Raw genomic sequence first — 26,178 nt, forward strand, 5'->3', positions numbered from 1 at the left:
ACAGCCCCTCCCTCCCAAATAAAGTTAACCCCTTCACTACCAGTGTATTTTTACAGTAACAGTGCATATATATAGCACTGATTACTGTAGAAATGTCACTGGTAACCCCAAAAGTGTCAAAAATGTCAGTCAAGGGTCCGATCTGTCCGCCGCAATGTCGCAGTACCGCAAAAAAAATCGCAGATCGCCGCCATTACGCGTTAAAAAAAAAAAACAACAAAAATGACAAAAATCTTTCCCTTTGTTAGTAAACGCGATAACTTTTGCGCAAACCAATCAAAATACGCTTTTTGCAATTTTTTTACCAAACATAGGTAGCATAAAACAAATTGGCCGAACATGTTAAAAAATTTTGATTTTTACATTTTTTTGGGGGGGAATTTCATATAAAAAAATGTGAAAAATATTGCTATTTTTGCAAAATTGACGCTCTTTTTTTGTTTATAGCGCATGATCAAAAAATCGCACAGGTGATCAAATACCACCAAAAGAAAGCTCTGTTTGTGGGAAAAAAAGGACGTCAAATTCGTTAAGGTACAGCGCCGCACGACCCCGCAATTGTCCGTTAAAATCACGCAGTGCCGAATCGCAAAATACCCCCTGGTCTTTTAGCAGGAAAATCCTCCGGGGCTTAAGTGGTTAAATAAATAAATAGTAGTGCAAATAAATTTGTGTGTGAAAATATATGTAAAAAAAACACACTAAGTCTGATGTGTGGTGTTTAGCTAATATAGGTAAACTATACAATGAAAGAGTAAATCATAACTATGCTGATAATAAATAAATATGACAATAAAAAATAAATATAAATATAAATGTGACAGTAAATAATGCTCATGCAGCAATTTAATAGTCCCAAAAAGACAGCAAAGAACCGAAATCGGTAGACCAACAGTCTTTTCTATTGCTGGGTGATTCAATGGGGTGTGAAGAAAATATTCCAATAATCGGTGAATAACAGAAATCTCAGTGACATTTAAAGTGCTTCAAATCCTTTTGGGGTGATGAGAATGGTGAGTGAAACACACAGGTGCACCCCTCCAATTGCTCCCGCACTCACCGGAGGTATGCACCCCTGCAGGGGTAACAAGCCTTAATGCAGCGTGGTCTGTGAGGCTCCTTGCAGAGGGGGGGAGAGGGGGGGGGATATCCCCCTGTTGTACCGGGTAATAGGATCTCCTTTCAAATGATGATGGTATGCAAAGAAGAATATGCCGATATAGTGAAGTACCTTTTAAAAAATACTTTATTGTAAATGATTAAAAGACAGGTACTCACATTAGTTCGATAGTAACAGGCAACAAAAGTAGTAGGGGCCGCGAGTCCCTCGCTGGCGGCTGCTTCCGGGACGCTGGGACTCGCGGCCCCTACTACTTTTGTTGCCTGTTACTATCGAACTAATGTGAGTACCTGTCTTTTAATCATTTACAATAAAGTATTTTTTAAAAGGTACTTCACTATATCGGCATATTCTTCTTTGCATACCATCATCATTTGAAAGGAGATCCTATTACCCGGTACAACAGGGGGATATCCCCCCCCCCTCTACGGTGGATAATAATCCTAATCATTCACACAAAAAAGCGTAAAGTTTTTGACAAGTTCTTTATTAAAAAATACAAGAAAAGTCCTACAATGTCCATACACACTATATTACCAAAAGTATTGGGACGCCTGCCTTTACACACACATGAACTTTAACCTTCTTAGCGGTATTCCCGAGTGTGGCTCTAACCTTCTTAGCGTGGCTCGGGGTTAAATTTCAGAGCCAAAAGCGGTAACCCCGAGCCACACTCGGGGTACCGCCAGAAGCATCGCTGGATCCTGTAAAAGAGGTTACTTACCTTGTCACCGGGATCCAGCGACGTGTCTCGGCGGTGTCTCGCAGCGGATCTTTCTCCCGATCCTCTCAGTGCCCCGGCTTCAGTCACCTGCGACGTGACGTTCGCAGGGGGGTGGAACCAGCGGCAAATTCAAATGTAAAAACGCACCAAACACACTGATACCATTCAAAATAAAGAAAAATCACATTAGTTTGCCCCCCAGTGCCCTTTCCTGTAGTTATACTGTACTTTTTATGTGTATATATATATATATATATATATATATATATATGAAATGAATTTAAGGTGTGTCTGAGATAAACTCAATATAAGTAAAGTTTAGCACTATGGTACCAACATCCCTGACTTGTGTAAAAGTAAAACTCTGAATTGCAGAGTACTGGTATAGACGAGAAGGGAGGGAGAGGGCTTGGTTAACCACTTTACCACCGGAGCATTTTGCTCTCTTACGTCTGGGCCACTTTTTTTACTTTTTTTTACTTTTTGCGCTATAAACAAAAAAAGAGCGTTTATTTTGAGAAAATAACAATATTTTTCACATTTTTTTATATGAAATTCCCCCCAAAAAAGATGTAAAAACCAATTTTTTTTTAAAATTTTGGCCAATTTGTTTTCTGCTACATATGTTTGGTAAAAAAAAATCGCAATAAGCGTATTTTGATTGGTTTGCGCAAAAGTTATTGCGTTTACTAACAAAGGGAAATATTTCTGTCATTTTTGGTGTTTTTTTTTTTAACGAGTAATGGCGGCGATCTGCGATTTTTTTTGCGGGACTGCGACATTGCGGCGGACAGATCGGACCCTTGACTGACATTTTTGACACTTTTGGGGTTACCAGTGACATTACTACAGTAATCAGTGCTATAAATATGCACTGTTACTGTAAAAATGACACTGGCAGGGAAGGGGTTAACTTTATTGGAGAGGGAGGGGTTAATGTATGCCTGGTGCTTACTGACGTGTGGGGGGGGGGGAGGTGACTTTGTGAGACAGGGACAGATCGGATGTCCAGCTATGCTGAACAGTCCAATCTGTCACTCCCTGTCACTGAGGAGATCCGCCCGCTTGTGTTTACACAGGCGGGTGGATCTCCACACTAGATCCCCGACGATCAGGGCAGAGCAGCGGCGATCGCCGCTGCTCCTCCCCTGGCCCGACTCCCGCTGTGAATGAAAACAGCGGGAGCGCAGCCTACAGGGGAGGAGTCTGACGACGTAGGTCTACGTCGTCAGACGGGAACGAGCCACTTTGCCGCAGTACTATTACAGTACTTAGCGGTGAAGTGGTTAAACCAATTTGGATGGGATTTTACCAGTACCAATAGAAGAGTGAACAAGAAAAGTTAAAATGTTATAACTTTATTCAAATAGTTAAAAAATTCATCTTGTTACAAAACTTGATGAATATTGTAACACACAGAAAAATGAAAATCTTACTAACAAAAAATAATAATAATATCCTCAACAGGAGGAAAGAAAAAGACACATATATACATAGATAATGGAATGTATCATGTAAACAGACATGCATATATAAATAGGACCATATAGCAACAATAAACCAATGACTGCTCAAAGTGAATATGCCAGTGTCCATCCACTATGGCAGCATTCAGCGCCCAACATGTTTCGCCGGAGGCTTCTTCAGGGGCGTATAAAGAGGTATGGTCGTAATACTGCATGAGACATGGAGCAAGGAAAATAATATTAAATGTCATAAAATATTTCACATAAAGTTGGTAATACATGCCAGATATCGTGCGGGTCCCCAGGGGGAGGAAACCCCATTCTGACGAAAAGATCCCAACCACCAGAGGGCCCACCAGGATAGAGTGCATGTGAGGGGGTGGCAAGAGGCGCAAGGAAATACTGGGGGGGGGACGAGTGCGGGAGCGGGTACTAATAAGTATGATGGTACAAATAGCCACGTGATGAGTCATACTGTGCAAGGTTCTAAATGCATGCAACATGCAAATCAAGAAAGGCAAAAATACCTTAGTAGGGACTTAGTAGAAGAATATCTTCATATGCAGTACATTCTGGTTATCATAGTATAGTTTGTGGAAGAGAACGTGGGGGGGGACAGCTACCAATTGCCTGCTGAGCAGGCAGCAACTCTGCAATGTAATATGATATACATTTAGATATATATGTAGATGGAGTATAAAACAATAATAGGGGACTGTTAGGTCCTATTCTGTCAGAGTTTAAATCATAAATGCTACAATATATATCTCATATGGAGAAAAGGGAGGTATATACCTGCGAGGGATCACATATTTCAAGGGCTAGGTTAGCAATGCAGTAGATCGTATGCAGGGGCATACGATATAAATATATATACGTAATTCTCGTGAATGAGCAGCCCAAACCAACTGTATACATTATATATATATATATATATACGTATATATATATATATATATATGTATACATACATATATATATATATAAAATATATATATGTATACATACATATATATATATATATATATATATATAATATATATAATAAATGTATACAGTTGGTTTGGGCTGCTCATTCACAAGAATTACATGCAAAATAATGGTACCGTTTTCAGCACCTAAAATCCAAAAGAGTCATACCGCCAGGGAGGTTAATGCCATTAGTCCGTAGGGTTCAATATTGAGTTGGCCCACCCTTTGCAGCTATAACAGCTTCAACTCTTCTGGGAAGGCTGTCCACAAGGTTTAGGAGTGTCTATGGGAATGTTTGACCATTCTTCCAGAAGAGCATTTGTGAGGTCAGGCACTGATGTTGGACAAGAAGGCCTGGCTCACAGACTTTGCTCTAATTCATTCTAAAGGTTTTCTATCGGTTTGAGGTAAGGACTGCAGGTCAAGGGCAGGGCAGTCAATTTCCTCCACCCCAAACTCTCCTGACCTCAACCCGAACACCTTTGGAATTAATTAGAGCCGAGGCTGCGAGCCAGGCCTTCTCGGAATGAGGGTGAAGGTTAGGATTGAGAGAAGAAAGGGTTAAGTGTTGGGGTTCGTTTAAGGGTTGGTGGCCAGGACACACTTTTTAGTATATTTTCAGCATCCAGTATAAGAGGATTGTCAGAATTTCCCACACAACCTCACCACCCCACCAGTGTTTTCGGATTCCATAAACAGGAGCCCCAAGATCAGTCAAGTCAGTCAGTAGATGTCTATAGGACCCATAGATAGGTCATTGCTGGGCCCCAGAAGACCACCCCCCCCCCCCAATATGTGTCTTTGGATTCCATAAGCAGGATCCCCAAGGCAGGTCCATTGGTGGTTGTCTGTGAGGCCCATAGATAGAACGTTGCTGGGCCCTTGAAGACCACCACCCAGTATGTGCCTTTGGATTCCATATATGGGATCCCCAAGGCAGGTCCATTGGTGGGTGTCTGTGAGGCCCATAGGTAGGTCATTGCTGGGCCCCTGAAGACCACCTCCCAGTATGTGTTTTTGGATTCCATAAACACCATCCTCAAGGCAGGTCCATCGGTGGGTGTCTGTGAGGCCCATAGATAGGACATTGCTTGACCCTTGAAGACCACCCCCCAGTATGTGTCTTTGGATTCCATAAACAGGATCTCCAAGGTTGGTCTATCAGTGGGTGTCTGTGAAGATCATAGATAGGAAGTTGCCAGGCCCCTAAAGACCCCCCCCAGTATATGTCTTTGGATTCCATAAACAGGACCCCCAAGGTTGGTCCATGGGTGGGTGTCTGTGAGGCCCATAGATAAGACATTGCTGGATCCATGAAGACCACCCCACAGAATGTGTCTTTGGATTCCATAAATAGGGTCACCAAGGTTGGTCCATCAGTGGGTGTCTGTGAGGCCCATAGATAGGTCATTGCTGGGCCCTTGAAGACCACCCCCCAGTATGTGTTTTTGGATTCCATAAACAGCATCCCCAAGGCAGGTCCATCGGTGGGAGTCTGTGAGGCCCGTAGATAGGACATTGCTTGACCCTTGAAGACCACCCCCCCAGTATGTGTCTTTGGATTCCATATATAGGATCCCCAAGGCAGGTCCATCGATGGGTGTCTGTGAGGCCCATAAATAGGACATTGCTTAACCCTTGAAGACCACCCCCCAGTATGTGTCTTTGGATTCCATAAACAGGATCTCCAAGGTTGGTCTATTAGTGGGTGTCTGTGAAGATCATAGATAGGAAGTTGCCAGGCCCCTAAAGACCCCCCCAGTATATGTCCTTGGATTCCATAAACAGGATCCTCAAGGTTGGTCCATCGGTGGGTGTCTGTGAGGCCCATAGATAAGACATTGCTGGATCCATGAAGACCACCCCACAGAATGTGTCTTTGGATTCCATAAATAGGGTCACCAAGGTTGGTCCATCGGTGGGTGTCTGTGAGGCCCATAGATAGGACATTGCTGGGCCCTTGAAGACCACCCCCCAGTATGTCTTTGGATTCCATAAACTGGATCTGCAAGATCGGTCAGTCAGTGGGTGTCTGCAAGGCCCATGGAGAGAACATTAATGGGCCCCCTGAGGCCGTTCATTAGCAGTTTCTGAATATATTTTCCAGTAAGGAATTCCATGCAGGTGACCCTGGAGCTGTCACCTCATCTGAACCTGGGCACTGCGGCGGATTTATACAACACCTGAGACGCTTTTAATGAAATAATCCTCCTCGAATAACAACGCACAGGAGGTGGCCCTCGGGGGGAGACACATTGAGGCAGACACAAGGAAAATCCATATATTTCAGCTGTTCAGGTCATTGCAATGGTCTGCAAAATCATAAAAAGATAGCGAAATCACACTTTTTAATTTAAATCTGGTCTTTGACCTTCCCTTATCCTGCGCAGTTGTACAGGTTCCTCTCCTGTACTGAAATTGCTTACCTAGCCGGCTGGAGAAGTTGCTCATCGATGAGGATTGCAAATACAGCGAAAACCCGACTGAAGACCTGACCGTTATCGGCTTCCCAACCAAGGAACAGAGACAGATTTAGACCTTGGGGGGCCCGGAGCACTTCAGGTTCAGGGGGCCTCTTATACACAAAGTTGGTTTACATTCTCAATGAGATTCACACATTTTTTTTAAAAACTACACAACGTCATTCCGAGGGCACATTTTTGAAAAAGGATACAATATACCAGTCCAGAGTTTTACAGATATTACAAATATTACTTCCTAAGATACATTTAATAAAATAAAGTTTTTCATTATACAATTTCTTTTATTAGTATTTATTTTTTATTATTTTCTAAATATTTTTTTTTTAACCGGTTGCCGACCGCCGCACGACTATATACTGCGGCGGTCAGCCCCGGCCAGGCAGAGTGACGTATGGATACGTCACTCGCCTGTCACTGACTTGCGAGCCTATTGCGGGTGGGCGCGCGCCCGCCGAGGCGCACGCCCGCCGCGGCTCGTTCACAGACAAGTCAGTGCGTGTGTCCGGCGGACTCGATGTCCGCCGGTCACACTACGATCGCTCCTGTGAAGGGAGAAAGGCGGAGCGGCTTATGTAAACAAGCCGCCCGTCATTCTCCCTGGTGTAAAAATGAAGATCTGACAGTTCTACTATGTAGAACCGTTGATCTTTGCTTTTACACCAATAGCCATGTCCCTGCACAGTTAGAAACACGCCCCTAGGACACACTTAACCCCTCCCTGTCCAATAAAGTTAACCCCTTCCCTGCCAGTGTCATTTTTGCAGTAACAGTGCATATATATAGCACTGATTACTGCAGTAATGTCACTGGTAACCCCAAAAGTGTCAAAAATGTCAGTCAAGGGTCCGATCTGTCCGCCGCAATGTCGCAGTCCCGCAAAAAAAAAATCGCAGATCGCCGCCATTACTCGTTAAAAAAAAAAACACCAAAAATGACAAAAATCTTTCCCTTTGTTAGTAAACGCGATAACTTTTGCGCAAACCAATCAAAATACGCTTTTTGCGATTTTTTTTACCAAACATATGTAGCGTAAAACAATTTGGCCGAAAATGTTAAAAAATTTTGATTTTTACATTTTTTTGGGGGGGAATTTCATATAAAAAAAAGTGAAAAATATTGTTATTTTTGCAAAAATTACGCTCTTTTTTTGTTTATAGCGCATGATCAAAAAATCGCACAGGTGATCAAATACCACCAAAAGAAAGCTCTGTTTGTGGGAAAAAAAGGACGTGAAATTCGTTTAGGTACAGCGTCGCACGACCGCGCAATTGTCCGTCAAAGTCACGCAGTAAAAAATCGCAAAAAAAACCCTGGTCTTTTAGCAGCCAAATCCTCCGGGGCTTAAGTGGTTAATATTGTTTTATATAATTTTTGTATAGAGGAGGGCCCCTTCTGTCAGGGGGGGGGTGGTGCAATTGCCCCGTTTGCCCCTTATAAATCCAGCCCTGCCAAGGAAAGGTTTTACTCAACATGGACTTTAAGGCTCGGTTCACACTATTGCGATGCGGGAAGGCTGCGAATTCGCAGCCTGTTCCCGCATCGCACACGCACCCCCGGCAGTTCACACTGCCATATGCGATCCGCTGGGGGTGTCAATGTAATCTTAACGACACCCCCAGTTTGATCGCATATCGCAGTGCGATCGTGCAGTTCGCACAGGATCGGATCGCACAAGTGTGAACCGCTGTGCGATCCGATCCTGATGCGGCAGCAAAAATGCCTCCTGTGCGTCTTTGCTGCGGGTGCGGTGCGAATTTAGCCATACAAACTGTATGGCTAAACTCGCACCGCACAGCTGATCGCATGTCATGTCGGAGCAGTGCGCTCCGACATGACATGCGAACCCGGCACACGCAGAAGTGTGAACCGGCTCTAAACATGTAAAAGATTTAGGCTGGAATTGCAGAAATTTGCAGTAAAAAGGCGATTCTTAAAACGGAGTTCCACCCTGGTTATACATTTTTTAATAAATATACCCCCTGGACAGTCAGGGCTAGCACATTCCACAATGGCTAGCCTCTGATCTGTCCCGGGTTGCACTTACCTTTTGGGAGAAATACTTCCCTTGAAAAGGTCTTGTCCAGCGCTGCCATCTCAGGTGTGGGCAGCTTGAAGCCAGCGCGATCCTCTTCCGTCCTCTTCCTTCTTCTTCGGTCCCACGATGCACTGCACCGGCCCCGATGTCACTTCCGGTGCGCGAGCGTCATCCCTCCACAGCTTCTGGGCATGCCCAGAAGCTGTTTAGAAGGGAATGACGCGCGCGCCCCGGAACGGACGTCGGGGCCGGTGCAGGCGCAATGATTCCTGGGAGCGATGACGTTCAACTCCCAGGAATCATTGCCAAAGCCAGGAAGTGACGACGGGCCGTGGCCGCCGAGGGGAGGAAGAAGGAAGTAAGGTAAGTATATTTTCTCTACAAGGTAAGTAAAAAAATAAAATAAACCCATTACCCAGTCCATACCAGTATAGATCCTAACACATTACCCAGTCCATACCAGTATAGATCCTAACACATTACCAAGTCCATACCAGTATAGATCCTAACATATTACCCAGTCCATACCAGTATGGATCCTAACACATTTCCCAGTCCATACCAGTATAGATCCTAACACATTACCCAGTCCATACCAGCATAGATCCTAACACATTACCCAGTCCATACCAGTAAAAATCTTAACACATTACCCAGTCCATACCAGTATAGATCCTAACACATTACCCAATCCATACCAGTATAGATCCTAACTCATTACCCAGTCCATACCAGTATAGATCCTAACACATTACCCAGTCAATACCAGTATAGATCCTAACACATTACCCAGTCCATACCAGTATAGATCCTAACACATTACCCAGTCAATACCAGTATAGATCCTAACACATTACCCAGTCCGTACCAGTATAGATCCTAACACATTACCCAGTCCATACCAGTATAGACCCTAACACATTACCCAGTCCGTACCAGTATAGCTCCTAACACCTTACCCAGTCCATACCAATATAGATCCTAACACATTACCCAGTCCATACCAGTATAGATCCTAACACATTACCCAGTCCATACCAGTATAGATCCTAACACCTTACCCAGTCCATACCAGTATAGATCCTAACACATTACCCAGTCCATACCAGTATAGATCCTAACACATTACCCAGTCCATACCAGTATAGATCCTAACACCTTACCCAGTCCATACCAGTATAGATCCTAACACATTACCCAGTCCATACCAGTATAGCTCCTAACACCTTACCCAGTCCATACCAGTATAGATCCTAACACATTACCCAGTCCATACCAGTATAGATCCTAACTCATTACCCAGTCCATACCAGTATAGATCCTAACACATTACCCAGTCCATACCAGTATAGATCCTAACACATTACCCAGCCCATACCAGTATAGATCCTAACACATTACCCAGTCCATACCAGTATAGATCCTAACACATTACCAAGTCCATACCAGTATAGATCCTAACACATTAACCAGTCCATACCAGTATAGATCCTAAAACATTACCCAGTCCATACCAGTATAGATTCTAACACATTACCCAGTCCATACCAGTATAGATCATAACACATTACCCAGTCCATACTAGTATAGATCCTAACACATTACCCAGTCCATACCAGTGTAGATCATAACACATTACCCAGTCCATACCAGTATAGATCATAACACATTACCCAGTCCATACCAGTATAGATCCTAGCACATTACCCAGTCCATACCAGTATAGATCCTAACACATTACCCAGTCCATACCAGTATAGATCCTAACACATTACCAAGTCCATACCAGTATGGATCCTAACACATTTCCCAGTCCATACCAGTATAGATCCTAACACATTACCTAGTCCATACCAGCATAGATCCTAACACATTACCCAGTCCATACCAGTATAGATCCTAACACATTACCCAGTCCATACCAGTAAAAATCTTAACACATTACCCAGTCCATACCAGTATAGATCCTAACACATTACCCAATCCATACCAGTATAGATCCTAACTCATTACCCAGTCCATACCAGTATAGATCCTAACACATTACCCAGTCAATACCAGTATAGATCCTAACACATTACCCAGGCCATACCACTATAGATCCTAACACATTACCCAGTCAATACCAGTATAGATCCTAACACATTACCCAGTCCATACCAGTATAGATCCTAACACATTACCCAGTCCATACCAGTATAGATCCTAACACATTACCCAGTCCATACCAGTATAGATCCTAACTCATTACCCAGTCCATACCAGTATAGATCCTAACACATTACCCAGTCCATACCAGTATAGATCCTAACACATTACCCAGTCCATACCAGTATAGATCCTAACACATTACCAAGTCCATACCAGTATAGATCCTAACACATTAACCAGTCCATACCAGTATAGATCCTAAAACATTACCCAGTCCATACCAGTATAGATTCTAACACATTACCCAGTCCATACCAGTATAGATCATAACACATTACCCAGTCCATACTAGTATAGATCCTAACACATTACCCAGTCCATACCAGTATAGATTCTAACACATTACCCAGTCCATACCAGTATGGATATCCAGCATGAGTTTTTTCCCCATTGAGATCTGATGTGTTTTCAAAGTGTTACTTTATTTTTTTTAAGCAGTGTATATATATATATATATATATGAGTTTCACTTTTTGAATTAAATTACTGAAATAAATTAACGTTTTGATGATATTCTAATGATTTTAGGTGCACTTGTACTGCAGCTTGATTAATTAAGCTTTGACAATAAAACCTGGAATTTGATTGGTTCCCATGCAGAGCTGCACCACATTTTGCACTCTCCAATTGTACAATGCAGCACGTGTGCACAATGCATCGAGCGAGCGCAGGTTACCTTAGTGCATGTCCTCTGGGGTGAACGGGCCCTGAATGCCTATAAAGAGGGCCCGTCTCTCCTGCCCGATGTAGCCCCGGGGTTCGGGAAAATGTTTGTGTACGTCACACGTGCTCGGGGAGATGACAAGGTGCGCCCGAGCCATGTTGCTGGGTGTGTCACACGTTGGTCACATACAAGAAGTAAACACCACTTGTTTACTGAGAGGGACTGACGTCACCGCCTGTCACCCCGGGCCATTCCAGGGATTCCTGCTGAGGAGGTGACACACCGACACCGAGTACACAGACTCACGCACGCCACACGTTTACTTCCTGATTGGCCGAGAGATTTCCACTAAAATTGATTTTGCTGCCAAATTACCAATTTGCTAAAATTTCAGCAAAAGTGGCCCCAAATTTCACCACGAAAACTGCTAAGGAAAAGTTGGCGTAAAAATAAATAAATAAATAATAACTTTTGTGTGCCAATTATTTTAACCACTTGCCTACTGGTTACATTCACCCCCTTCCTGTTCAGGCCAATTTTCAGCTTTCAGTCGCACTTTGAATGACAATTGCGCGGTCATGCAACACTGTACCCAAACAAAATTTAAAACATTTTTTTTAGACAGATAAAGCTTTTTTTTTTTTTTTTTTTTGTGGTATTTAATCATCGCTGGGGTTTTTATGAAAAAAGACCAAAAAAAGTTTTTCTTAGTTTCTGTTATAAAATTTTGGGAAAAAGTAATTTTTTTTCCTTCACTGATGTGCATTGATGAGGCTGCACTGACGGGCACTGATAGGCTGCACTGATGGGCACTGATGAGGCGGCACTTATGAGGAGGCACTTATATGCATCACTGATGGGCACTGATATGCAGCACCGATGGTTACTGGTAGGCGGCACTGATGAGCACTGATGAAGAGGCACTAACATGCAGCACTGATGGGCACTGATATGCGTCACTGATGGGCACTGATAGGCGGCACTGATGGGCACTGATAGGTGGCATTGATTGGCACTGATAGGAGGTATAGCTAGGCGGCACTATTGGGCACTAACTGATGGCACTGATGGGCACTGATGGGCACTTATGGGCTGCATTGATGGGCACTGATGAGGCGGCACTGGTGGGGAGGCACTTATATGCAGCAGTGATGGGCACTGATGAGGAGGCACTAATATGCAGCACTGATGAACACTGATAGGCGGTACTGATGGGCACTGATATGCAGCACTGATGGGCACTGATAGGCAGCACTGATGGGCACTGGTAGGCGGCACTGATGGGCACTGATATGCGGCACTGATAGGCGGCACTGATGGGCACTGATAGGTGGTATTGATGGACACTGATAGGAGGCATAACTAGACACTATTGGGCACTAACTGATGGCACTGATGGGCACTTATGGGCTGCACTTATGGGAACTGATGAGGTGGCACTGAAGGGCACTGATGAGGCGGCACTGATGGGGAGGCACTTATATGCAGCACTGATGGGAACTGATGAGGAGGCACTAAAATGCAGCACTGATGAACACTGATAGGCGGTACTGATGGGCACTGATAGGTGGCATTGATGGGCACTGATAGGCAGAACTTTTTGGCACTGATACGCGGCATGAACAGACGGCACTGTTGGGCACTAACTGACAGCACTGATGGGCACTGATGAGCAGGCACTGACTGCCACTGAAAGGCATCACTGCTGGGAACTGTTGGGCTGCACTGATGATCAATACCCTGATTATCTGTGCAGATCTCCCCTGTGAGGAAATGCCGCTGATTGGCTCTCCTCACACACTGTCAGTGGGAGGAGAAGAATGCCGATAACTGGCATTTCCTTTTTATATGGGATCAGCTGTGATTGGAGGTAGCTGACCACATGGGTAAAGAGCCTCATCATCGTCTCTTCTTTGTTGTTTTTTTTTTCTTAAATAGTGTGGGGTCCCCCCCAATCCATACAGGACCCGGTGGACCTCATGACATTTTTTCCCTCCATTTTCTTTGACCTTTTTGGGGGGAGGGGGGAGCAGGTACCTGGTTTTGACAGGTACCCGCTCCTACTTCTGGCTCAGTTTGCTGCACCCCCCCCCTCCAGGTCATTCACAAAGCGCAACGTGCTTCACACATTGGCAGTAGGAAACCTGCTATCAAGATGGCGGCGCCAGCACCCGATGGCCGAATAAAAAATTGGTTCAGGTGAGGACACCGCTGGATTCCTGGACAGGTAAGTGCCCGGATATTAACAGTCAGCAGCTACAGTATTGGTAGCTGCTGATTTTTTATTATTTTGGGGGAGCCCAAGCTCCTCTTTAACCACTTCTGGACCGGAAGGATTTTCCCCCTTAATGACCAGGCCATTTTTTGCGATTCGGCACTGCGTTACTTTAACTGACAATTGCGCAGTCCTGCAACGCTGTACCCAAATAAAATTGATGTCCTTTTTTCCCCACAAATAGAGCTTTCTTTTGGTGGTATTTGATCCCCCGTGCGATTTTTATTTTTTTGCGCTATAAACAAAAAAAGAGCGACAATTCTGAAAAAAAAAACAATATTTTTCACATTCTGCTATATGACATTCTCCACAAAAAAAATTTAAAAATCAAAATTTTTTAACATTTTAGGCCAAATTGTTTTCTGCTACATATCTTTGGTAAAAAAAAAAAAAAAAAATCCCAATAAGCGTATTTTGATTGGTTTGCGCAAAAGTTATCGCGTCTACTAACTACGGGAAAGATTTATGTAATTTTTATTGTTTTTTTTTTCTTGTAATGGCGGCGATCTGCAATTTTTTGCGGGACTGCAACATTGCGGCGGACAGATCGGACCCCTGACTGACATTTTTGACACTTTTGGGGGTACCAGTGACATTACTACAGTAATCAGTGCTAAAAATATGCACTGTTACTGTAAAAATGACACTGGCAGGGAAGGGGCTAACACAGTGGGTGATCAAGGGGTTAAATGTGTACCTAGGGGAGTGATTTTAACTGTGGGGGGGGGTGTGGCTTGTGAAACGATCATATATAGAAGGATCACATGATCTCTGTGATCTTTCCAGGGAGAAGAACGGTCGGCTGTGTTTACAACAGCGGACCGACCTTCTCTCTCAGCAAGGAACGATCGCGGGTTTCAGCGGGCAATCGGAGCCAAACAAGTAAATGTACACCTATTCCCTGCGCTCTGAGTGGTGCAGTCCTCTATCCAACCTGACTGTAGACTTGTAGATGAGAACAGATGACACGGCAACTTGATAATACTTCAGCCTTGCAGCCCATCGCTGGACCAGGGTGGTCCGGAAACACTTTGAATGTCAACAAACACAAGGGCGCCCTGGCCTAGTGCATTATCTCTTAGACAGGTTTATTAAAATAATAGATTAAAAATACTCACAAACGAGTTTCTTGATAAAAAGCACATCAAATAGATATAAAATCCTCAGCAACAAGATTGGGATTGAATCGTCCCCTGAAGCTGTGCAGGCTTACACGTTTCGAGGCGGCGCCTCTTCCTCAGAGCCTGAAGCTCGGGGGCGGGAGCTCGCCCCCGAGCTGCCTCCAGGCGAGCGACGTAGACCTACATCGTTTTACCTGTAGGAGCCAGCCTAGTGGTAAGTGGTAAAAAAACAAAACACTTGGGGGTTTAACTAATCTTTTTTTTTTCTTTTGTATAGTTCTCCTTTAACCACTTGCAGACCAGCCGCTGCAGTTATATGGGGGCAGGTCGGTAGGTTCCCACGGATCGCTGTACCTGTACGCCAGTCCGCAGGAGATCCTGGGGGTGCGCGTGCGCCCATTAGCCGGCAGGGAAGCTGATCCACGGGGCCGGTGCCCGCGATTGCGCTTGTGACATCACTGGCCTAAAGGCTGGCTCTGAAGAAGGGGCTAAGCCTCGAAACATGTCAGCCATTATCTATTAAGGACAGTGGGCACAGACACAGATTGTTCCTAATGTTTGGATTGGATATGCTGTTTTACAACGATTGTTTGTGAGTAGATACATTTTTAATTAATAAAGCCAATATTGAGGATATTGCGAAAGGCCGGTACACCCTTTGTTTTTCTTTGATTGCAGTGCCTTTAGACAACCCCAGTCTTATAGGGCAGCAAGGCCTTAGCCATTTGGGATGCCAAGTATGAGTTCCATGGAATGAAGTGGACAGGGAGCTCTGTTTCTGAGCGCAGGAGTAAGGTGCTACAGCATCGCAATTTCGTTTCGGACTAATGTGACCATATTAGGTCATCGACATGGACCTAACACGGCCATGTGACCATATTAGGTAATTGACATGGACCTAACAAGGGCATGTGACCATATTAGGTCATTGACATGGACCTAACAAGGCATGTGACCATATTAGGTCATCGACATGGACCTAACAGGGCCATGTGACCATATTAGGTCATTGACATGGAACTAACACGGGCATGTGACCATATTAGGTCATGATGTCACAAGAATCCCTGCCCATTGACAGCTTCTTTCAGGGTTCAGCAGAACATGAGATCAAACCAAACCCAAGCTTGTTCCCATTGAGAAGGTTTCCCTTTGCCTCATGTCCCAGAGATGCAACAGGAAGTGAGAGGAAATCTCCCCAGCTCCCCAACTGTTAACACGAGACTAACTGTCCCCATCGAAAGATTTTGGATTTCCCATCACTTTGACAAACAGAGAAGGTGAGTCTCCCCAGCGAGGACACAATCATCAGTAAAGACCTGGCATCGACATGGACCTAACATGGGCATGTGACCATATTAGGTCATCGACATGGACCTAACACGGGCATGTGACCATATTAGGTCATCGACATGGACCTAACACGGCATGTGACCATATTAGGTCATTGACATGGACCTAACAGGGCCATGTGACCATATTAGGTCATCGACATGGACCTAACATGCCCATGTGACCATATTAGGTCATCGACATGGACCTAACACGGGCATGTGACCATATTAGGTCATCGACATGGACCTAACAGGGCCATGTGACCATATTAGGTCATCGACATGGACCTAACAGGGCCATGTGACCATATTAGGTCATCGAAATGAACCTAACACGGCCATGTGACCATATTAGGTCATTGACATGGACCTAACACGGGCATGTGACCATATTAGGTCATCGACATGGACCTAACACGGCCATGTGACCATATTAGGTCATGATGTCACAAGAATCCCTGCCCATTGACAGCTTCTTTCAGGGTTCAGCAGAACATGAGATCAAACCAAACCCAAGCTTGTTCCCATCGAGAAGGCTTCCCTTCTCCCCATCTCCCCAACTGTTAACACGAGACCAACTGTCCCCATCGAAAGATTTTGGATTTTCCATCACCTTGACAAACAGAGAAGGTGAGTCTCCCCAGCGAGGACACAATCACCAATAAAGACCTGGCAGAGGGTCCAACCCTTCCCCGCTTCATCCAGACCTAAAACACTGAACATAAATACTTATATGTGGAAGGTTACAGAATACTCAGAAGAGTGGAAGGGGCCACCAATGACCATCGTCCTTGGAAAGCAGCCGTTCCTCCTTTGTATCTGGACCCTCTGCGGTGGAATGGCGGATAGCGGTTGATCTGTTTGTAGAAGCACCTAGAAGTGGTTTGATGGCCCAGCTCAGTCTTCTCCCCGCCACAAGCGTTTCCGTGGCTGAGATCAGATTTTCGGGCTCACCCGTCTGTCTTTTCTCAGAAGTCTCTTTGATGTTATAAATAAACCTGTTTTGGTTTTTACCTGCAGAGCGCTGCGCACCCTCCTTTCATCTGCCCTGAGAGTCGCCGCTTCCTCCGCGATCAGCTTCCTCCGCACAGCGACGGGTGACGGAAACAATGTAACATGTTCAGCATGTAGAACAAAGTCAGAGGGATTCTTTCCATTCTAGACATTTCTGAAGGTGGGCGGAGCTGAGAGCTCTGGAAAAAGTTAATTACAGAGCGGAGCTCCCGGTATGGTCTGAATGGAATCCCCACACCTACAGACCTCATTCTATACATTGCATTGTATGTGGGTCATGGGTTCTAATGTGTCAGTAAAAGTCTGTATGTCACAAAGTTTATTCAGGGGTGGGGAATATCCTTAGAGTGACACTAAACAATATCCTTCTTATCCAAAAATAATCCACACACATCCACTACTTAATGGCCCTGTTACCTATTTTTCACTAAATAGTTTTATACTTTGTTTTCTGCCTTCGTGTAATGTCCCCTATGAGTTCCCAGACCTTCCCTTTTCCCCCTCACTTTCAATTGTTTGGAACAAGCTGTGCAGAATAATTGCAGTCATGTGCACTGCTCTTTGCACACTGCAAATCCCATAGTCCATAGTCTATACTCCATAGCCTATACTCTATTGTCTATACTACATAGTCCATACTTCATATTCCATAGTCTATTCTCTATTGTCTATACTACATAGTCCATAGCCTATAGTCTATAATCTATTGTCCTTACTCCATGCTTCATAGTTCATACTCTATGACCCATAGTCCATAGTCTATACTCAATAGTCCATACTCCATAGTCTATACTCCATAGTCTATTGTCTATACTACATAGTCCATAGCCTATAGTCTATAATCTATTGTCCATACTCCATGCTTCATAGTCCATACTCCATGGCCCATAGTCCATACTCCATGGCCCATAGTCCATAGTCTATACTCAATAGTCCATACTCCATAGTCTATACTCCATGGCCCATAGTCCATAGTCTATACTCAATAGTCCATACTCTATAGTCTATACTCCATATAGTCTATTGTCTATACTACATAGTCCATAGCCTATAGTCTATAATCTATTGTCCATACTCCATACTTCATAGTCCATACTCCATGGCCCATAGTCCATAGTCTATACTCCATAGTCCATACTCTACTGTCCATACTCTATAGTCTATACTCCATTGTCCATACTCCATACTCAGTACTCCATAGTCCATAGTCTATACTCCATGGTCCATAGTCCATACTCTATTGTCTATACTACATAGTCCATAGTCTATAATCTATTGTCCATACTCCATACTTCATAGTCTATACTCCATGGCCCATACTCCATAGTCTATACTCCATAGTCCATACTCTATTGTCCATGCTCCATTGTCCATACTTCATATTCCATAGTCTATACTCCATAGTCTATACTGAATAGTCCATACTCCATAGTCTATACTCCATGGCCCATATTCCATAGTCTATACTCCATAATCCATACTCTAGTGCCCGCACTCCATAGTCCACACTCAATATTCCATAGTCTGCACTCCATAGTCCACACTCCATAGTTCATACACCATATTCCATACGCCATAGTTCATTCTCCTTAGTCCATACTCCATATTCGGTACTCTATAGTACATTCTCCATAGTTGATACTACCATATTCCATAGTCCACTCGCCATACTCTAAAGTCCATAGTCCAGAGCTGGCAATATTAAAACAAATCTAACAAAGAGTCCCCCTCACTAAGGGCATCATTAATTTTCACTAATAGAGGGAATGAGGGTCAGAGACTGCAGACCTAATAGAGGGAATTATGGTCAGAGACTGCAGACCTAATAGAGGGAATGAGTTTCAGAGACTGCAGACCTAATAGAGGGAATGAAGATCAGAGACTGCAGACCTAATAGAGGGAATGAAGATCAGAGACTGCAGACCTAATAGAGGGAATGATGGTCAGAGACTGCAGACCTAATACAGGCAATGAGGGTCAGAGACTACAGACCTAACAGAGTAAATGATGGTCAGAGAGTGAGGACCTAATAGATGAAACGAGGGTCAGAGACTGCAGACCTAATAGAGGGAAGGAGGGTCAGAGACTGCAGACCTAATAGAGGAAATGAGGGTCAGAGACTGCAGACCTAATAGAGGCAATGGGGATCAGAGACTGCAGACCTAATAGAAGGAATGAGGGTCAGAGACTGCAGACCTAATAGAGGGAATGATGGTCAGAGACTGCAGACCTAATAGAGGGAATGATGGTCAGAGACTACAGACCTAATAGAGGAAATGAGGGTCAGAGACTGAAGACCTAATAGAGGAAATGAGGGTCAGAGACTGCAGACCTAATAGAGGCAATGGGGATCAGAGACTGCAGACCTAATAGAAGGAATGAGGGTCAGAGACTGCAGACCTAATAGAAGGAATGAGGGTCAGAGACTGCAGACCTAATAGAGGGAATGATGGTCAGAGACTACAGACCTAATAGAGGAAATGAGGGTCAGAGACTGAAGACCTAATAGAGGAAATGAGGGTCAGAGACTGCAGACCTAATAGAGGGAATGATGGTCAGAGACCGCAGAGCTAATAGAGGAAATGAGGGTCAGAGACTGCAGACCTAATAGAGGGAATGAGGGTCAGAGACTGCAGACCTAATAGACGGAATGAGGGTCAGAGACTGCAGACCTAATAGAGGGAATGATGGTCAGAGACCGCAGAGCTAATAGAGGGAATGATGGTCAGAGACCGCAGAGCTAATAGAGGAAATGAGGGTCAGAGACTTGAGACCTAATAGAGGGAATGAAGGTCAGAGACTACAGACCTAATAGAGGGAATGAGGGTCAGAGACTGCAGACCTAATAGAGGGAATGAAGGTCAGAGAGCGAGGACAGGATACATTGTTGGCTGGGGAGATTCTATAGAAAACAATACTAAGCTGGAAATATGTTACATGAGGTTAGTAGAGATCAGTCTTATTACCCAAACCAATGTTCCTACTACAGACCGCTGAGGTCCAATACATATGCATATACCAAAGGGCCACATGTGGCCCTCGAGCCGCAGGTTGGGTACCAGGGGTCTATGCATGTGGAGTGCAGTTTGCAGACTGCGTCTGTTGTGAATGGACCCTCAAACAGAAACAATCGCAGGAAGCCAATGAGGATAGAGTTTCTTTTTCGTCTTTATTAGAGATACAATGTAGCGAAGTCGGGGGAATTGCGAAGATCGATTATTCAAGGCGTAATAACAAAGGGAGCCGGCGGTGGGGCTGGCGGAGTTTCTCTTGGTTTTTTTTGTGTGCTGTAGTTGGAGTTCCTGCTTGGATCCGTCACGCGCTGCGTCTCATTGTCACACATCTGCTTCGAGGGGAAAAAGCAAATTCTTTCTCATCAGTAAATTTGCATTTGTATTGTGAAACTCCAGATTTGGCCGATCGACTGCAAAATAAACAGTCATAAAACCCGGAGCGGAGATTTCCGCGTACTAACTGGTTCTCGCATTGATTTCCCCACTACCTGGAACAGAGAAGACGTATGAGAAGTGAGAAGGAGCCGCTCTCGCAAATGTCATCTGTATCGGGGGAGGGGGGATTTTTTTTTATGTGGTCACACAATGTGTGAGTGTGAATTAGTGTGTGATACCACCAACCTTCCTGTGCCAGGTTATGTGTCAGAGGTGACGAGGGCGCACATCAGGGAGGACACATTTGACTTTAAGGAGGTTTATTGACAGTATCTCACAAAAGTAAGTACACCCCTGACATTTTTGTAAATATTTTATTCTATCTTTTCATGTGACAACACTGAAGAAATGACACTTTGCTACAATGTAAAGTAGTGAGTGTACAGCTTGTATAACAGTGTAAATTTGCTGTCCCCTCAAAATAACTCAACACACAGCCATTAATGTCTAAACCACTGGCAACAAAAGTCAGTACACCCCTAAGTGACAATGTCCAAATTGGGCCCAATTAGCCATTTTCCCTCCCCGGTGTCATGTGACTCGTTAGTGTTACAAGGTTTCAGGTGTGAATGGGGGTCAGGTGTGTTAAATTTGGTGTTATCGCTCTCACTCTCTCATACTGGTCACTGGAAGTTCACCATGGCACCTCATGGCAAAGAACTCTCTGAGAATCTGAAAAAAAAAAAAAAAAGATTTGTTGCTCTACATAAAGATGGCCTAGACCAGGGGTCTTCAAACTACGGCCCACCAGCTATTCAGGAACTACAATTCCCATCATGCCTAGTCATGTCTGTGAATGTCAGAGTTTTACAATGCCTCATGGGATGTGTAGTTCCGCAACAGCTGGAGGGCCGTAGTTTGAGGATCCCTGGCCTAGACTATAAGAAGATTGGCAAGACCCTGAAACTGAGCTGCAGCATGGTGGCCAGGACCATACATTGGTTTAACAGGACAGGTTCCACTCAGAACAGACCTCGCCATGGTCGACCAAAGAAGTTGAGTGCACGTGCTCAGCGTCATATCCAGAGGTTGTCTTTGGGAAATAGACGTATGAGTGCTGCCAGCATTGCTGCAGAGGTTGAAGGGGTGGGGGGTCAGCCTGTCAGTGCTCAGACCATACGCCGCACACTGCATCAAATTGGTCTGCATGGCTGTCATCCCAGAAGGAAGTCTCTTCTAAAGATGATGCACAAGAAAGATCCCATCCCTCCCACCACCACCACCACTGCTGCCTCTGATTCCATCCCCCCTCCCACCACCACCACTACTGCCACTGATCCCAAAGTTGGGAGTCAGGAGGATGTAAGGGGGCACTCTGGAGGAAGATGTAAGGGGGCACTCTGGAGGTACTGTTTTAGTACTCTTTCAGAGTGCTCCCTTACATCCTCCAAAATACCCCTAGTAATAGTAAGGTCAATGGCAGAACCACCAGGTTCTCAAAGGTCACACTTGCGACTGGGCCCTGGCATTTCACCACCGTTTGGGGGCTCCAAGACGGCAGGAGGGGGCCTGCTGAAGAACATGAGAAAAGACCCCAGGAAGGGGTCTTGGGGGGGGGGGGGGGCCTTCATCTTTTCTTGCACCAGGGCCCTGAAGGTTGTAGTTACACCTCTGGGCTGGACTAAGCTCGTTTCCACTCTCTGACTGGAAGAAACAGACAAAATCCCCGTCTCCTCCATGGGCCATAATTAATGAGTAGAAGGCTAGTCCTTAGTCTCCTCCAAAAGCCACAGTCACCATGGTTACCGTGACATACGCATCTAATGCCTTTCCTTGATCCCCTACACACCCCTCCTCATCAACAGGCAATACATTGTTTCAATCAAATCATTTCAAGACTTCTTTTGAGACCCAGTGCTGTCATTGATGGATCTGGCTGCTGCTTTTTGAGTTTGGTGGGAGAGTGGGGAGGCTCCTCCAAACATCACTGCACCCTGCCTCAGAACTTTTTTTCAAGTGTTATATGAGAGAAAACATCCCCAGCATCCCTTTAGACATATATGCTCCTCCTTGCTGGTCACTGGATGCTAGACTTTAGCTGTGTAATCTGCTGATCAATTGCTTGAGCATACAGGTCCAAAGGGATGCAGGGAATGCATTATTTCAAATAATTTTCATAAAAAAACAATGATGAATGGTTGAGCGAGCTAATAGCTGTAATCGATGGATCAGGCTGCTGGTTTTTGAGTGTGGTGGGAGATTAGGCAGACTCCTATAAAAATCACTGCTGCACCCTCCCTCAGATCTTTTTTCAAGAGTGTTATATGAGAGAACACATCCCAAGCATCCCTTTAGACATACATGCTCCTCCCTGTTGGCTACTAGGTGCTACAGACTTTTTTTAACCACTTACCGCCCGCCCGCCGTCATATGACGGCGGGACGGTGCGGCTATTATCCTGGGCGGACGTCATATGACGTGACCCAGTAAATGCACGGCAGGCGCGCGATCGCGGGCGCGCCGCCGTGCACTGCCGGTGTCGGCGTGTCCCTGGGACACAGCCGGTCACCGGCAGGGGGGAAACAGCCAATAGGCATGGCTGTTTCCCACGTGATCGGCTGTGTTCCAATGACACAGCCGATCACAATGGAGGCGGCCGGGAGATGACCGCGCATGCGCGATCGGGAGCGCGCAGCGCGGTCATGTCGGTGGCACTGTGTTCCGTAGGAACACAGCTGTCACCGGCGGTAGTAAACAGTCACTGACAGTGACTGTTTACTAAGTGATCGGCTGTGAATCCATTCACAGCCGATCACAAAATGTAAACACAGAGCAGTAACTGACTGTTACTAGCTCTTCTCCCCTCATACAGTTTCCAGTATGAGGGGAGAAGAGCTAGAAATAGTGAGTTACTGCTCTGTACACATGTAAAAAGTAAAATCACACTAAAATCACAGTAATAAAGGTCCCCACACAGTCCCCAGCCCCCCCCAATGTCACCTGTCACCCAACAGTCACCTCATCAGTGCCCAGAAATTGACACCCATAACGTTCACATGTGAGCGCAGCGATCGCGGGCAAAATCACCGCGATTCTGCCCGCGATCCGGAAATCATTGCAAATTGCGGGACGCCTGTGCGTTGCCCGTGATTTGCAATAGCACCCCAAACGCTGTGCGATGTTGCCGCCATTTCCGCCTGCCAAATCGCAGTAACATCGCGCAAACATCGCATGACGCCCAAAAAAGTACAAGAGTTTCTTTGGGGCATCATGCGTTGTTTGCGTGATGTTACCGCGATTCGGCAGGCGGAAATCGCAGCAACATCGCACAGCGGGCAACGCACAGGCGTCCCGCCATTTGCAATGATTTCTGGATCGCGGGCAGAATCGCAGTGATTCTGCCCGTGATCGCTACGCTCACATGTGAATGTAGCCTAAAGTTCACCGGTCACCAGAGACTGCCATCAGTACCGCCGTGCACCATCGCCCGTCACCTGTCACCCATCAGTGACCATCGCCCCGTCACCTGTCACCCCATCAATCACCGTCACCTGTCACCCCATCAGTCATCGTCATCTGTCACCCCATCAGTCATCGTAACCTGTCACCCCATCAGTCACCGTCACCTGTCACCCCATCAGTCATCGTCACCTGTCACCCCATCAGTCACCGTCATCTGTCACCCTATCAATCATCGTCACTTGACACCCCATCAGTGATCGTCACTTGTCACCCCATCAATCATCGTCACATGTCACCCGGTCAGTGATTGTCATCTGTCACCTCATCAATCATCGTCACCTGTCACCTCATCAATCATCATCACCTGTCACCCCATCAGTCATCATCACCTGTCACCCCATCCGTCATCGTCACCTGTCACCCCATCAGTCATCGTCACCTGTCACCCCATCAGTCATCGTCACCTGTTTGCCATATGCATGCAATCACTTACTGACCGCCTAACGACTATATGCGTCGGCCATTAAAAGCTAAATACTGGGGTTATGGCAGAAGATAACCCCGGTATTTTTTGAAACGGCGGGCGGTCGGCTTTCAGATAAGGGTGGTCCCAGTGGCGGATTCGCCGCGGAATTACCCTTACGGTGCAGGGGAAGAGGTGCCCCCCCCCCCTCCTGCCGCGTCCCAGACGTTTTCCCAGCTTACCGGACCCGCCGGCAGCGGGGAAAACTATCCGGTCCCGGATCCTCAGAGACAGGAAGTCGAGTGAGGGCAAGATGGCCCTCACTCAACTCTATGGTCTTGGAGGACCGGAGCTACGTCAAAAGATGTTGCCTAGCAACCGGTTTAAAGGGCCGCTTTTTTTTTTTGCTTTTTTTTTTTTCCTCTTTCAACAATTTTTTTTTTTTTTTTCTTTTTTAGTGTAGTTGTGAGGTGTGAGGTCTTTTTGACCCCAGATCTCACAATAAAGAGGACCTGTCATGCCTATTTCTATTACAAGGGATGTTTACATTCCTTGTAATAGGAATAAAAATTATCAAAACATTTTTTTTTTTTAAACTGTGTAAAAATAAAAAAATAATAAATAAAATAAATAGGAAAAAAAAAAAAAAAAAAAATTAAAGCGCCCTGTCCCCGTTAGCTCGCGCGCAGAAGCAAACGCATACGCAAGTCCCGCCCACATATGTAAACGGTGTTCAAACCATACATGTGAGGTATCGCCGCGATCGTTAGAGCGAGAGCAATAATTTAAGCCCTAGACCTCTTCTGTAACTCTAAGCTAGTAACCTGCAGAAATTTTTAAAATGTTGCCTATGGGGATTTTTAAGTACCAATGTTTGGCGCCATTCTGTGAGCATGCGCAATTTTGAAGCATGACATGTTGGGTATCTAATTACTCGGCGTAACATTATCGTTCACATTATGGAAAAAAAATTTGCTAAATTTACTGTTTTCTTATTTTTTAGATCAAAAAAGTGATTTTTTTTCAAAAAAAATCGCATTTGGAAGACTGCTGCGCAAATATGGTGTGATAAAAAATATTGCAACGATCTCCATTTTATTCTCTAGGGTCTCTGCTAAAAAAAAATATATAATGTTTGGGGGTTCCAAGTAGTTTTCTAGCAAAAAAATGATTTTAGCTTGTAAACACCAAGTGTCAAAAATAGGCCCAGTCTTAAAGTGGATAAATGGACAACTTTGTGTAAAGCGCTACTTGGATGTTAAGCCTATGTATGTGGCCAGGCTGTGAAAAAGTGTTACACATGTGGTATCGCCATACTCAGGAGGAATAGCAGAATGTATTTTGGGGTGCAATTTTTGCTATGTACATGCTATGTGTTAGAAATATTGCATAAATGGACAGCTTTGTGTAAAAAAAAATGTGTTTTCATTTTCTTTCCACATTTT

The sequence above is a fragment of the Pelophylax lessonae genome, assembly GCF_965119305.1.
Source record: "Pelophylax lessonae genome assembly, chromosome: 2".
NCBI classification, from domain to species: domain Eukaryota; kingdom Metazoa; phylum Chordata; class Amphibia; order Anura; family Ranidae; genus Pelophylax; species Pelophylax lessonae.